At 44.0% G+C, this 11,053-nt stretch overlaps 1 protein-coding gene across 1 annotated transcript in view; it reads left to right on the top strand.

Annotated features, from left to right (window-relative positions):
- The first annotated feature begins 2,481 nt into the window (after window positions 1–2,481).
- The window catches only part of Csnk2a1 (casein kinase 2 alpha 1), a 57,468-nt gene continuing 48,896 nt past the window's right edge, over window positions 2,482–11,053 (top strand). The window contains 1 exon segment of the mRNA XM_050150895.1: window positions 2,482–2,667. The gene's annotated coding sequence lies outside the window, so the exon portion shown is untranslated.

Here is an 11,053-nt window from a genome sequence, read left to right as displayed (position 1 = left end):
GAGACTGGAGAGATGACTCAGAGGCTTAGAGCACTTGCTACTTTTGCAGAGGACTCAGGTTTGGTGACTCACAACTGACTGTAACTGTCTGTCCACTCTGGCCTTTGTATTCACCTGTACAAACATAAACACAGTGCACATACACATGTATAGACACATGTGCACACCCAATACAATAGATACATAAATAAAAACTCAGGCCATCTATGCACTGCTCAGATTGACACTGTCATCAGAGAGGCAGATGTGCTAAGCCCAAGAAGACCTCCATTTCACTCAAAGGCACAGCTTCCTTGAAACGGCCAGTGTCCTGACCACTCTTCTCCCATATTCTCTACTCCTTTCTTCCTTGGTTATGTGTATCAGAACCTAGGCCGATTTCAAATGTAGCAAGCTCTTTTCTGCCTTGGGACCTCTGTACCTGCTTTTCCCTTCCTAGAGTGAGCTTCTGTGTTGTTGGATACTTCAGAACCACTTACCATTTTCATTCATAACACTTAGGCTATCTAAAGCTCTAAGTCTACTCACATCTTCTTGTTGTCCTTCATAGCATCTATCTATCTATCTATCTATCTATCTATCTATCTATCTATCTATCTATCTATCATCTGAGACAGGATCTGATGTATCTCATGCTGGTCTCAAACTCACTAATCCCAAGTCCTGGGGTTGTAATTGAGGGTCACCAGATTCAGTTTATGCAGACTGTGGGAATTAAACTGAGAGCTTAGAATATGCTAGGCAAACACTGTACCAACTGGGCTACATCCCAGATACAGCTCTCTGGTTTGTTTGTAACTGGTCTCACGAACCCCAGGCTGGCCTCAAACTCCTCATCTTCCTGCCTCTACCTCTCCAGTGCGGTCACAACAGACATGCATCACCATGCCCAGCTGGGTAACCTTGAGATCATCTTGTTTGATCACCTCAGTTCACAGATGGGAAAACTGGGGCCCAGGGGAGAGAATGGCGTTAGATTGCAGACACCCAAATAATTGTGGATGCTCAGGCAACTGGGATCAAACATCACAGGCCTGTCTGGGAGAGGCCCATGAAAGGTAACTGACAGCTCTCTAAAGCCGTCGGTACATATCTGCAAGCCACCATCATTCTTCTTTCATGGTAGGGGCAGGAGAGTCTCCTTGGGAGCAGAGGTGCCCGTCAGCTGACACACTGTGAAAGGAGGGCTGCAGAGGGTGGAAAGCCTAGCCTTGGAACACACAGTTATTCTGAGGCAGCTGGGGAGAATGGCTGCTACAGAAATAACCCAGCCTCCTCACCCTTGTTCCAGCCCTCACACCTCTGCCCCACCAGAGGCGAGGCTAATAATCAATAGCGCTCAGCAGCTCTCGCAGACAGACACACCAGCTTCTTGTCTGCTAGGGGGCTCCCAGTCTGATGGAGGAGGTCAGCTAGGGACCTCAGGCTGCTACGCGATGGCACCTGGGTTTGGGAACTCAAGGAGAGCAGTTCCTCAGAAGAAGAGAAACCCCTGAATGAATCTGACCAATGCATACAAGTTCTCCAGTCCACAAGGTAATTGTAGCACAATTCAAAGAGAGGGAGCCAACATTGCCAAGTTCAGGCAGTTTTCAGTCTTAGTAAGTGGGACATCAGGAATTTTACAGAAGGTAAGAGACTAAAAGGAAGGGGTTTGAGCAAATTTTTTTTTTGGGGGGGCGATATTGAATAAGCCGAGTGATGGTGCACAGGAGAGCATTTTTGAGACTCCCCACAGGAGTATTTTGAGCAAAAGGAGAACATACTCCGGTATGCATAGCAGAAAGAGCCCCGTGCCTGTTTGGAGAAGGAAACGCGTGCACACAGAGTGAGGATGAGGGTGGATTGAAAGGCAGACAACCCTATAGTGGTCTAAGTAGACAGCTCTGGGTAGGATTCCATAGATGGAACCGGGCCTTCTTCTCTAGAGCTATTACTAGCTTTTCCTAGATTACAGAACTGTAGAACCTAGAGTCACGCCACCTACGGTACCCAACTTTCGTTAGTCTAAACTCTAAGTTTGAAGGGGTAAAAAAGTGCTGCTGGAAACCAAAACCTAGACCAGGGGTCCAGGCAGGACAGACTTCAGTTCCCAGGATGCTTCACTCTACAGTATGGAAGGTCGCGCATGCTTCTTTGCAGAAAGGAAGGGCCTCGTCGGCTAGTGGCTCTCTCGCTAGGCGTAGTGCGGGAAACCTAACGCCATCTTCGGCTGGGTCAATCCAGCCGAAGATCCACTTTGTATGCTTGATGGGACGCTCATAGTTTGTCTAGCCACCTATTACAGGTTCTAACTAAAATGCACCTCTCTGTTAGAATTCGCACTATTAAGTTTTACGATCAGAATTCCAATTCAGCTCCGCAGGCTCACCCCGAACGCTCTCAGATGACACTGAACAAGCCAGCAAGGCTGCACGGAGCCTACGAGGGCGGGGCGGCTCCGCCCTTTCCGGCTCCGCCTTGCCGCTGGTTGGGAGGGGGCTTCCGCTTCCGGCATTGGAGGCTGTAGCCTCGCTCTGGTCCCTGCGGCTGGCGGCCGAGCCGTGTGTCTCCTCCTCCGCCGCCGCCATATTGTCTGTGTGAGGAGAGGGGAGCGCGGCTACTGCCGCTGCCGCTTCCACCGCAGGTACCTAGGGAGCCGCGGGCCGAGGTCATCGGGGCGCGCGGGTGAGCCCAGGCCCAGGCAGCAGGGCGAGGTCGTCCTGCACGCTCTCCGCCCAGGCGGCCTGTCGCCTTCCCCTGCCCCCCTCGCCGCACACAGCAGCCGAGGCCCCTGCAGTCCATCCTGGACGCTCGCCGCCGTCCCGGAGGGCGCAGAGCGAGGCGGAGGGATCGGCCGGTGCGAGGGTGGGGAGCTGGCTGTCAGACTCCGGTTTCTTGCAGGAGGGAGGCTGGACTGGGCGGAGACTAAGGGACAACTTGGAGGTGGGGGGCGCGCGCGAGTGCTGGGGAGGCGCACGGAGCGATCGGGGCCTGCTGGGCAGAGTGGCACGGATCCCTGCGCCGCGCGGGGCAGCGGGGAGAGGGCCCTTCCTGGGGTTCCTCTGGGCGGGGCTGAACTTCCTACCTGCAGACCCGGTGCCAGGTGGAGGGTGCTGGTGAGGAAGGGCGAGGGAAGCGCAAATTGGGGCCGACCGAGCGGATTTGGGCTTGAGGGCTCCTTGGAAGCCCGGGTGGAGGAGGAGAGGTAGGGGAAGAAGAAAGTTGGCTAAGAGTTTAGACATGTTAATGACCTTTTGAAAGAAGAGTACTTTCGAGTTTGTTTCTTTGATTTTTTTGCAGTTTTGGAACAGATCTAGATTAGGCCGGTGATGGGTGAAACTTCTGGAGTTTGTTTTGGGGAAGCAGGGTCAGAGTTGGGAGAATTGCTGCCTTGTCTTTGCTGTTGTGGGGGAATAATGCCTTCTGAAAAGGTGGCAGGTTATTTGGGGAACTGATTCTCTTGTAACTGTTGAATTTTTTTGGAAAGGGCTTAGGGGAGAAAAAAAATGAAAACCAAAGTAGGGAGGGAAGTTTTTTTTTGCCCCCCAAAACTTGGAGACCTCATTTCGTCAAATAACTGGCCATATAGGCCGGTGACAATGAAGTAAAACTTCCCTAAGGTTCTCAGATATCAGAACCACTGACTTAGCTGTGTGACCTAACCTCTGGAGGCATTGTTTTTCTACTTGTTAAATGGTGGTATTTCCTAGTTTACAAGTTTATAAGTTTGTGTTAAGGAGTGTCTTAAGATAGTTTGTTTCAAGCATTTGCTAGACTATGTAGCAAACATTAAGTGTTCAGTCCATATGACTTGTTATTAAAGGGGCTAGTTGATATATTCAGAATTCCTCCCATCTAGGTACAGCTTATTGTTAGGCGTCACTTCAGCAGTCATCTCTGTAGCTGGTTATAATTACTTAGTAGACCTGAGGCTGAAAGTCCAGGACAGACACTAACTTCTTCCCTATATGTCGTCTTGAAAAGTTCACCTGCTGCAGTCCTACAAGGGCAAGCTTGTCCTTCCTTGACTTTGAAATATTTGGCTTTAGTTTGTTATTGGAGGAGGATGTGTAACTTGAAGAAAGAAGGAAAGGGTTGGATATTTACTTAGATTGGTTTTATTAATAGTTGCAAAGTTAGGTTACTCTTTGGCAGCTTTTCTTTGACGCAAACTAAGCACACCATACCTGCTTTATTTTGGCTTTTATGGAAAACAAGAACAGAAAATCAAGTACTCAAGGGAGAAGGGAGATCATGGACCAGTTTCTGGGTTACCTGGAAGTTGGGACTTTACTGAACGAGGCAGTAACGTTTCCATGATGAGGTTTTGATTCTTCCACACTCTTACTGTTTGCTTGCTTTTGTATTTTGTAGCCCAGGATGGTCTCGAGTCCACTTGCCTAAGCCTTCAAATATAAGGAATTACAGGTGTGATTACCACACCCAGCTTCTTGGTACTGGATTTGTCTCTGAACATAACATTTCGTACGTGTGTGTGTGTGTGTGTGTGTGTGTGTGTGTGTGTGTGTATACATTCATGTGTATGCTTTTTGTCTGTAGGTAAACATGGAGGCCAGGTGTCTTAGTTGCTCTCTGCCTTTTTAAGTTATTAAACCTTTTGTTTTGTTTTAAAGATCTGTGTCTGGACTGTTGGGTGGTGGTGGTGGCTCACACCTTTAATCTCAGCACTCAGGAGGCAGAGGCAGGCAGATATCCGATTTTGAGGCCAACCTAGTTTATAGATCAAGCTCTAGGACAGTCAGGGCTACACGGAGAAGCCCTGTCTCGAAAAACAAAAAAATTCTTTGTGTGGGGATAGGTGTGTGCACATGAGTGCAGGTGGCCAAGGAGGCCAGAATGGGCTGGAAGTTGTGGAGCTGGAATTACAGGCAGTTATGAGTTGCCCAGTATGGGTGGTGGGAACTGAACTTCCATCCTCTACAAAAACAAATCTCATTCATTTTTTAAAATTTTTTTTTTTCTTTCCTTTTTCCGACACAGGGTTTCACTGTAACTTTGGAGCCTGTCCTGGTACTAGCTCTTGTAGACCAGGCTGATCTCGAACTCACAGAGATCCGCCTGCCTCTGCCTCCCAAGTGCTGGGATTTAAGGTGTGCTCCACCACTGCCCAGCTAAGCAATACTCATTCTTAGCTACTAGGGCTAGCTCTTCAACCCCTCTACCTAATTTTATTTTACTTTTTCATTTGTTTTGTTTTTGTTTTTTGATACAGGGCTTTTCTGTGTCACTCTGGCTATCCTGGAACTTGTTCTATGGACTAGGCTGGCCTTGAACTTAGAGATCCATTAATGCTCTGCTTCCCGAGACTGGCATTAAAGGTGTGGACCACCACCCAGCATTTTAGCATTCATTTTCTTTTCCTGAGACAATAACTCACTAAGTCTGGAATTCCATGATTTAGCTCAACGAGCCATCCAGCCAGCACCAGAGATGCTCTTGTTCCTACCTCCCACCTATGCTAGGATTTCTACACCTGACTTTTTATGTTGATGCTCAGGATTGAATTTAGGTTTTTGTTTACCACCTTAGCACCAACTCAGGCCTGACCATAACATCTTTACATCTTACAGTCATTTAAAGACAAGGAAGACTTTTCTTAGAAATAGATTTAAGCCAGGTGGTGGTACACCCCTTTAATCCCAGCACTTGGGTGGCAGGGGCAGGCAGATTGCTGAATTTGAGTCCTGTCTGGTCTACAGAGTGAGTTCCAGGACAGCCAGAGCTACATAGAGAAATCATTCTGTCTTGAAAAACAAAACAAAGAAGAAAGAAAGAAAAGAAATTGAATTTAATGTCTAAACATAGGGCAAGTGATACCTTACCTGTGTGTATCCATCTACACAGTCTGTAAATACATTGTTATGTAGTAGAAAAGAACTTTGCAGGTGTAGTTAATGTTAAGACTCTCTGAAAGATTTTATTTTAAATTATATGTATGTGGGTTCTGATGGAGGCCAGAAAAAAGGTGTTGAGTCCCTGGAGTTGGAGTTACGGGCAGTTGTAAGCTGTGCTGGTGGGGGTGCTAGGAATGAAACTCAGGGCCCTTGGAAGAGCAGCACTTCCCCTTACCCACTGAGCCATCTCTCCAGCCCCCGTCCCCAAAATCTTAAAATAGAAAATTAACCTGGATCCTGGCTTAGTCACAGATTGATTACATGAGCACTTAGAATCAGAGTACCTTTTCATCTGGATTAGATTGGTGGGTGGGACAATCAGACAGATTTAAAGCATGAGAGGGACTTCCTTAGGTGCATTTAGAGAAGGCTGCAAAGAGAATATGAGAAGGCATGTGGGTACCCTCTAGTATCTGATAGCAAGGAAATGAAGACCACAGTCCTACAACCACGAGGAACTGAATGCCAATATCTGAAAGAACTTAGAAGTGGATTCCTCTCCAGAGTTCTCAGCAAGTAAAACAGTTTTGTAGATAACTTGATTTTGGCCTTGAGACCCTAAACTAGCCAGGCTCACCCAATTTATAACCCATAGAAAACAAGATAATAAATTTGTGGTGATATAAGTCACTACATTGATGGTACTATGGTAGCAGAACACTAGAATAGATTTTGGTACCAGGAGTAGGGTGTACTGTTAACCTAAACATAGAAGTGCCAGTGGGTGGAGGCTGGAAGAATTTTGAAGAATGTGGTAGAAAAGACCTAGAACAGATTGTTAGTAGGAATGGGATGCTAATACTAGTGAAGACTGAGATAGGAGTGAGTTACACGTTACAGCAAACGGAACAGAAATTGTATCTTGTGCTATGGAAGGCAGAGCTTGTAAGTTTATTTGCAAATAAACTTAGGTGGTTTTTTTTTTTTTTTTAACTTAGATGTCCTAGCAAAATGATGAAGGTGAAGCTTGCTTTAATTGTGAATATCTTTGTAAGGGAGTGGACCCCCCCCCCCCCGCCCCCGTGAAATTAAAGAAAGCCCCATTGCATTCTTGATAACTTTATGCCCAAAGGAACAATGCTAATGTCCATTGAAAGAAGTAGGAAAAAAATTAGCCGGGCAGTGGTGGCACGTGCCTTTAATCCCAGCACTTGGGAGGCAGAGGCTAGAGCTAGTTCCAGGACAGGCTCCAAAGCCACAGAGAAACCCTGTCTCGAAAAAAAAAAAAAAACAAACAAACAAAAAAAAGTATTTTTAGCTTCAAAATTCTGGCAAAAAACCCAGATACAGAAAGACAATTATCACATGTACTCACTCATAGGTGGTTTTTAAACATAAAGCAGAGACACTAAGAGAGACTTACATAGAGCTGCTAATCTACATGAGAAGTAGAAAAAAACAAGATCTCCTGAGTAAATTGGGAGCGTGGGGACCTGGGGGTAGGGGAGAAGAGAAAAATGTAGAGCTCAATAAATATCAATTAAAAAAAGAAAAAAGTAGGAAAAATTAAAGAGGATTGTTGCATATAGAGGGATGTGAGCGTGCTTAAACCCTTGTCTCTTAAGACCAAGAGCCTAGAGGATTGAAACAAAGCAACAGAGAATTTTCTTTGGGCGAAAAATGGAGTGGACTTTGGCATCACTTTGGGTGTATTTCTTATGTTTGTATTCCAAATGTTTTAGTTAACATTGTAGCCCAGAACATCTTATACCTAAATTAAAAGATGATATTTTGTTGATTTTGTTTTGAGGTAGGATTTTGCCATGTATGCTTTCCTAACCTGAAGCTCACTTGACCAGGCTGGCTTGGAAGGAATTTGTTGACTATCCTCTTGTCTTTGCTTCCCAAATGCTGACATTACAGTTGTATGCCACTACTCCTAGCTGAGATTTAGGTTTTTCTTTTTAACCTGAAAGTATTAGATGAGACTTTTGGACTTTGTCTTGATGCTATAGTGGTTGGAGACCTTTGGGAACTTTAACTTGGTATAGGATGAATGTGTTTTGTGGGAGAATATAAATCTTTGGAGGCTGTAGGATGGACTATAGTGGACAATGACCCCACTAAAATGTTGGTACCCGGTACCCTAATCCCTAGAATATTATGTGGCAGAAAAGACTATTTAGGGCAGTGGTTTTCAGTCTTCCTAATGCTGCAACCCTTTAATACAGTTCCTCATGTTGTGGTGACCCCTAACCATAAAATTATTTCATTGCTGCTTCATAACTATAATTTTGCTACTGTTATGAATGATAATGTAAATATGTGATACATGATTCCTCTGAAAGGGCTGTTCAATCCCCAAAGGGGATACAACCCACAGGTTGAGAACTGCTGATGTAGGGAATTTTAAGGGACTCAAAGGATTACTCTTTGTTTTTCCCCCCCTCTGGAGATTTAGTCTAAGCACTGTTTTCCCTAAAAAGCAAAGAACCTGCTTCTGGATGGGGCAGTCCATGCCCTTAATCCCAGTATTCCAAAAGCAGATACAGGTGAGTCTGAGTTTAAGGTCAGCCAGGACTACATAGTGAGTTTTTTTTTTTTTTTTAAAGCAGAGAACTTTGGGTGGAGTTAGAGACTCCATCCTACCATTCAGGGAGCTGGCAACAGGGAAACTGTGAATACAGCAAGAAGCTTTGTGCAACAAAGAGAGCGCCAGCTGACAGCCAGCCATCAGAGGAGCCAGTTCTCCAGTCCAGCAACCATAGGAAATTAAGTCAACAACCTGAATGAGCAGTGAGCAGATTCCTCCCAGAGCTTCCAGCCAGAAAAATGGCTCCTTGATACTTTGGGTTTGACTTAGTTGGCCACTCAACAAGATCCAATTAAGCCCACTCTGCTTCTGATTTACTGAAACTGGTGTAATTTATGTTGCTTTTTTTCTTGTTTCTGGCAATTTGTTACAGCAACAATAGAAAACTTTACACTGACTTTTGCTAGGTTTATTTCAGAATGTTGAGGTAGTTGTTTTCTAGAGAACAAAAGCAGCAAAGATTATTCCTAGAATAATGTATAGAGTAGCACTTATGCCTTGAGCTTGATATTTAAAATATGTGTGAGTGTGTTGCCTGCATGTATGTCTAATGTCCATAGGGACCAAAAGAGGATATTCGTTCCTCTGGAACTGGAGAGAATTCAAGATGGTTGTATGCTTCCATGTAGGAAGTGAAAATTGAACTGGAGTCCTTTTAACCTAAGTGCTCTTAACAGTCGAGACATCTCTCAAGCCCTTAATGTTTAAATATTTTGTTCCTGTCCTCAGATGCAATATGAAGGGCCTAGATAACCTGCTAAAGTGCTGGATCTAGTGCTGAATCACTGTGGCAGCGTCAGGGACGTTGGCAGTGTCTATTCTCTTACAGTGCGGCTTACTCAAAGATACTACTTATTTCTGTCTGTCATTGTCATTTGAGGTTAGATTTAGCAATCATACTACAAAATGTTTTTTTTTTTCATTTTCTTTTTTTCTTTTCTTTCTTTCTTTCTTTCTTTCTTTCTTTCTTTCTTTCTTTTTTTCTTTTTTTTTTTTTTTTTTGTGAAAGGATCTCGTTTTGTAGTCCACACTTTCCTAGAACTCATAGTGATTCCTTGCCTCAGCCTTCCAAGTACTGGTATTACATGTAGGGTCCACTGTGCTCTGCTTGACTTTGTTCTTTTAATAGTGTCCTTAGGTTGGAATCAGAAGATTTGGACTAACTAAACATTAGAGCATTAGAGTATGGAGGAAGTAAGACCATTTCTTTCATTGAAATACAGTTGACAAATTAACATTTCAGGGTATAATGGACTTTTGAGATTCTCTGCTCAAGTTTGGTTTTTAGACTTTGCAGTAAGGAAAATTATCCTCTAAAGAGCAACCAGGATGACTCTAGAGGATCCTGGTCAAGACTGTAGTCGTGGCATTGAACCTGTATTCTTGAGCACCCTAAAATACCTGGGACTATATTAGTTCTCTCTGCTTGCTTCTTCATTGAGTCATTGTGAGGATTAGTTGAAAGACAGTTAGTACCTAGCTCAGAAAATGTCCCCAACATATTAACTGTTTATAACATGTATGGTAACTTGACAACTTGTATATAAATATATAATTGCAGAAACTTACATCTGATGAGGTTTGCCATTTAATTTGCTAAGGGCTTAGTATTTTCAGACAATAATTAATAATGCTTGTAATACCTGATTTAAAATTATGAACCAGGCATAATGGTACACACCTTAATCCCAGTACTTGGGAAGCCGAGGCTAGTCGACCTTTGTGAGTTCAAGGCCATTTTGGTCTACACAGTAAGTTCCAGAAACAGCCATTCCAGAATGGTGCATTCTTTTAATCCCAGTACTTGGGAGGAAGAGGAAGGCGGATTTCATTGAGTTCCAGAACAGCCTGGCCTACAAAGTGAATTCCAGGACAGCCAGAGCCGCTACGTGAGAAACTCTGTCTTAAGCCTCATTCCCCTGCCCCCAATTCAGTAAGTAGCTGAGGATGACCTTGAGTTTCTGCTCTTAGTCCCTTGACCTTCCAAGTGCTGGAATTATAGGCATGAATATTTTACAATTTCTATATGTCACATATCAAATGCCCCCACTTCATCTATTCTTTTAACACTGGTCTGGTTCTTTTTTTGTTTGTTTGTTATTGTTTATTTTTTGTTTGGTTTTGGTTTTTCGAGACGGGTTTCTCTGTAGCTTTGGAACCTGTCCTAGAGTTAGACCAGGCTGGCCTCGAACTCACAGAGATCCACCTGCCTCTGCCTCCTGAGTGCTGGGATTAAAGGCGTGGGCCACCAGCGCCAGGTTCTGAGTTGTTTTTTATTAGCTGAAACATTTTAGTCTGTTTAGAAAAGTGAACAGTTGGAATTTTTTCCCACAGAAAAGAAACAATTGATAATTTCTAGCCAATATTTAAATATTGTTACAGATCAGAATCCAGCAGTTGTTGACCAAACATGTTATAGAAATCAAGTTTTATATCAAACTTTTTAAAAGTTTGAGGGAATAGATAATTACATCACAAGATAAAGCTAGGAGTGGTGTTCTATTGTTTCTGCAAATTTTGTGTCTTTTAGCCTTAGATTAAAAAAAAACCTACTTAACAACAGTTGCTATGGTGGGTGAGCGCCTTTTAATTATAATGATGTTTTCTTACATGAGAAAAATAC

This window comes from Alexandromys fortis, unplaced genomic scaffold (genome assembly GCF_014885135.2).
Source record: "Alexandromys fortis isolate MF-2015 unplaced genomic scaffold, M_Fortis_MF-2015_v1.1 scaffold_27, whole genome shotgun sequence".
NCBI classification, from domain to species: Eukaryota; Metazoa; Chordata; class Mammalia; order Rodentia; family Cricetidae; genus Alexandromys; species Alexandromys fortis.
Note: the sequence above shows the minus strand (reverse complement) of the source record. Positions and strands in the feature narration are given on the sequence as shown.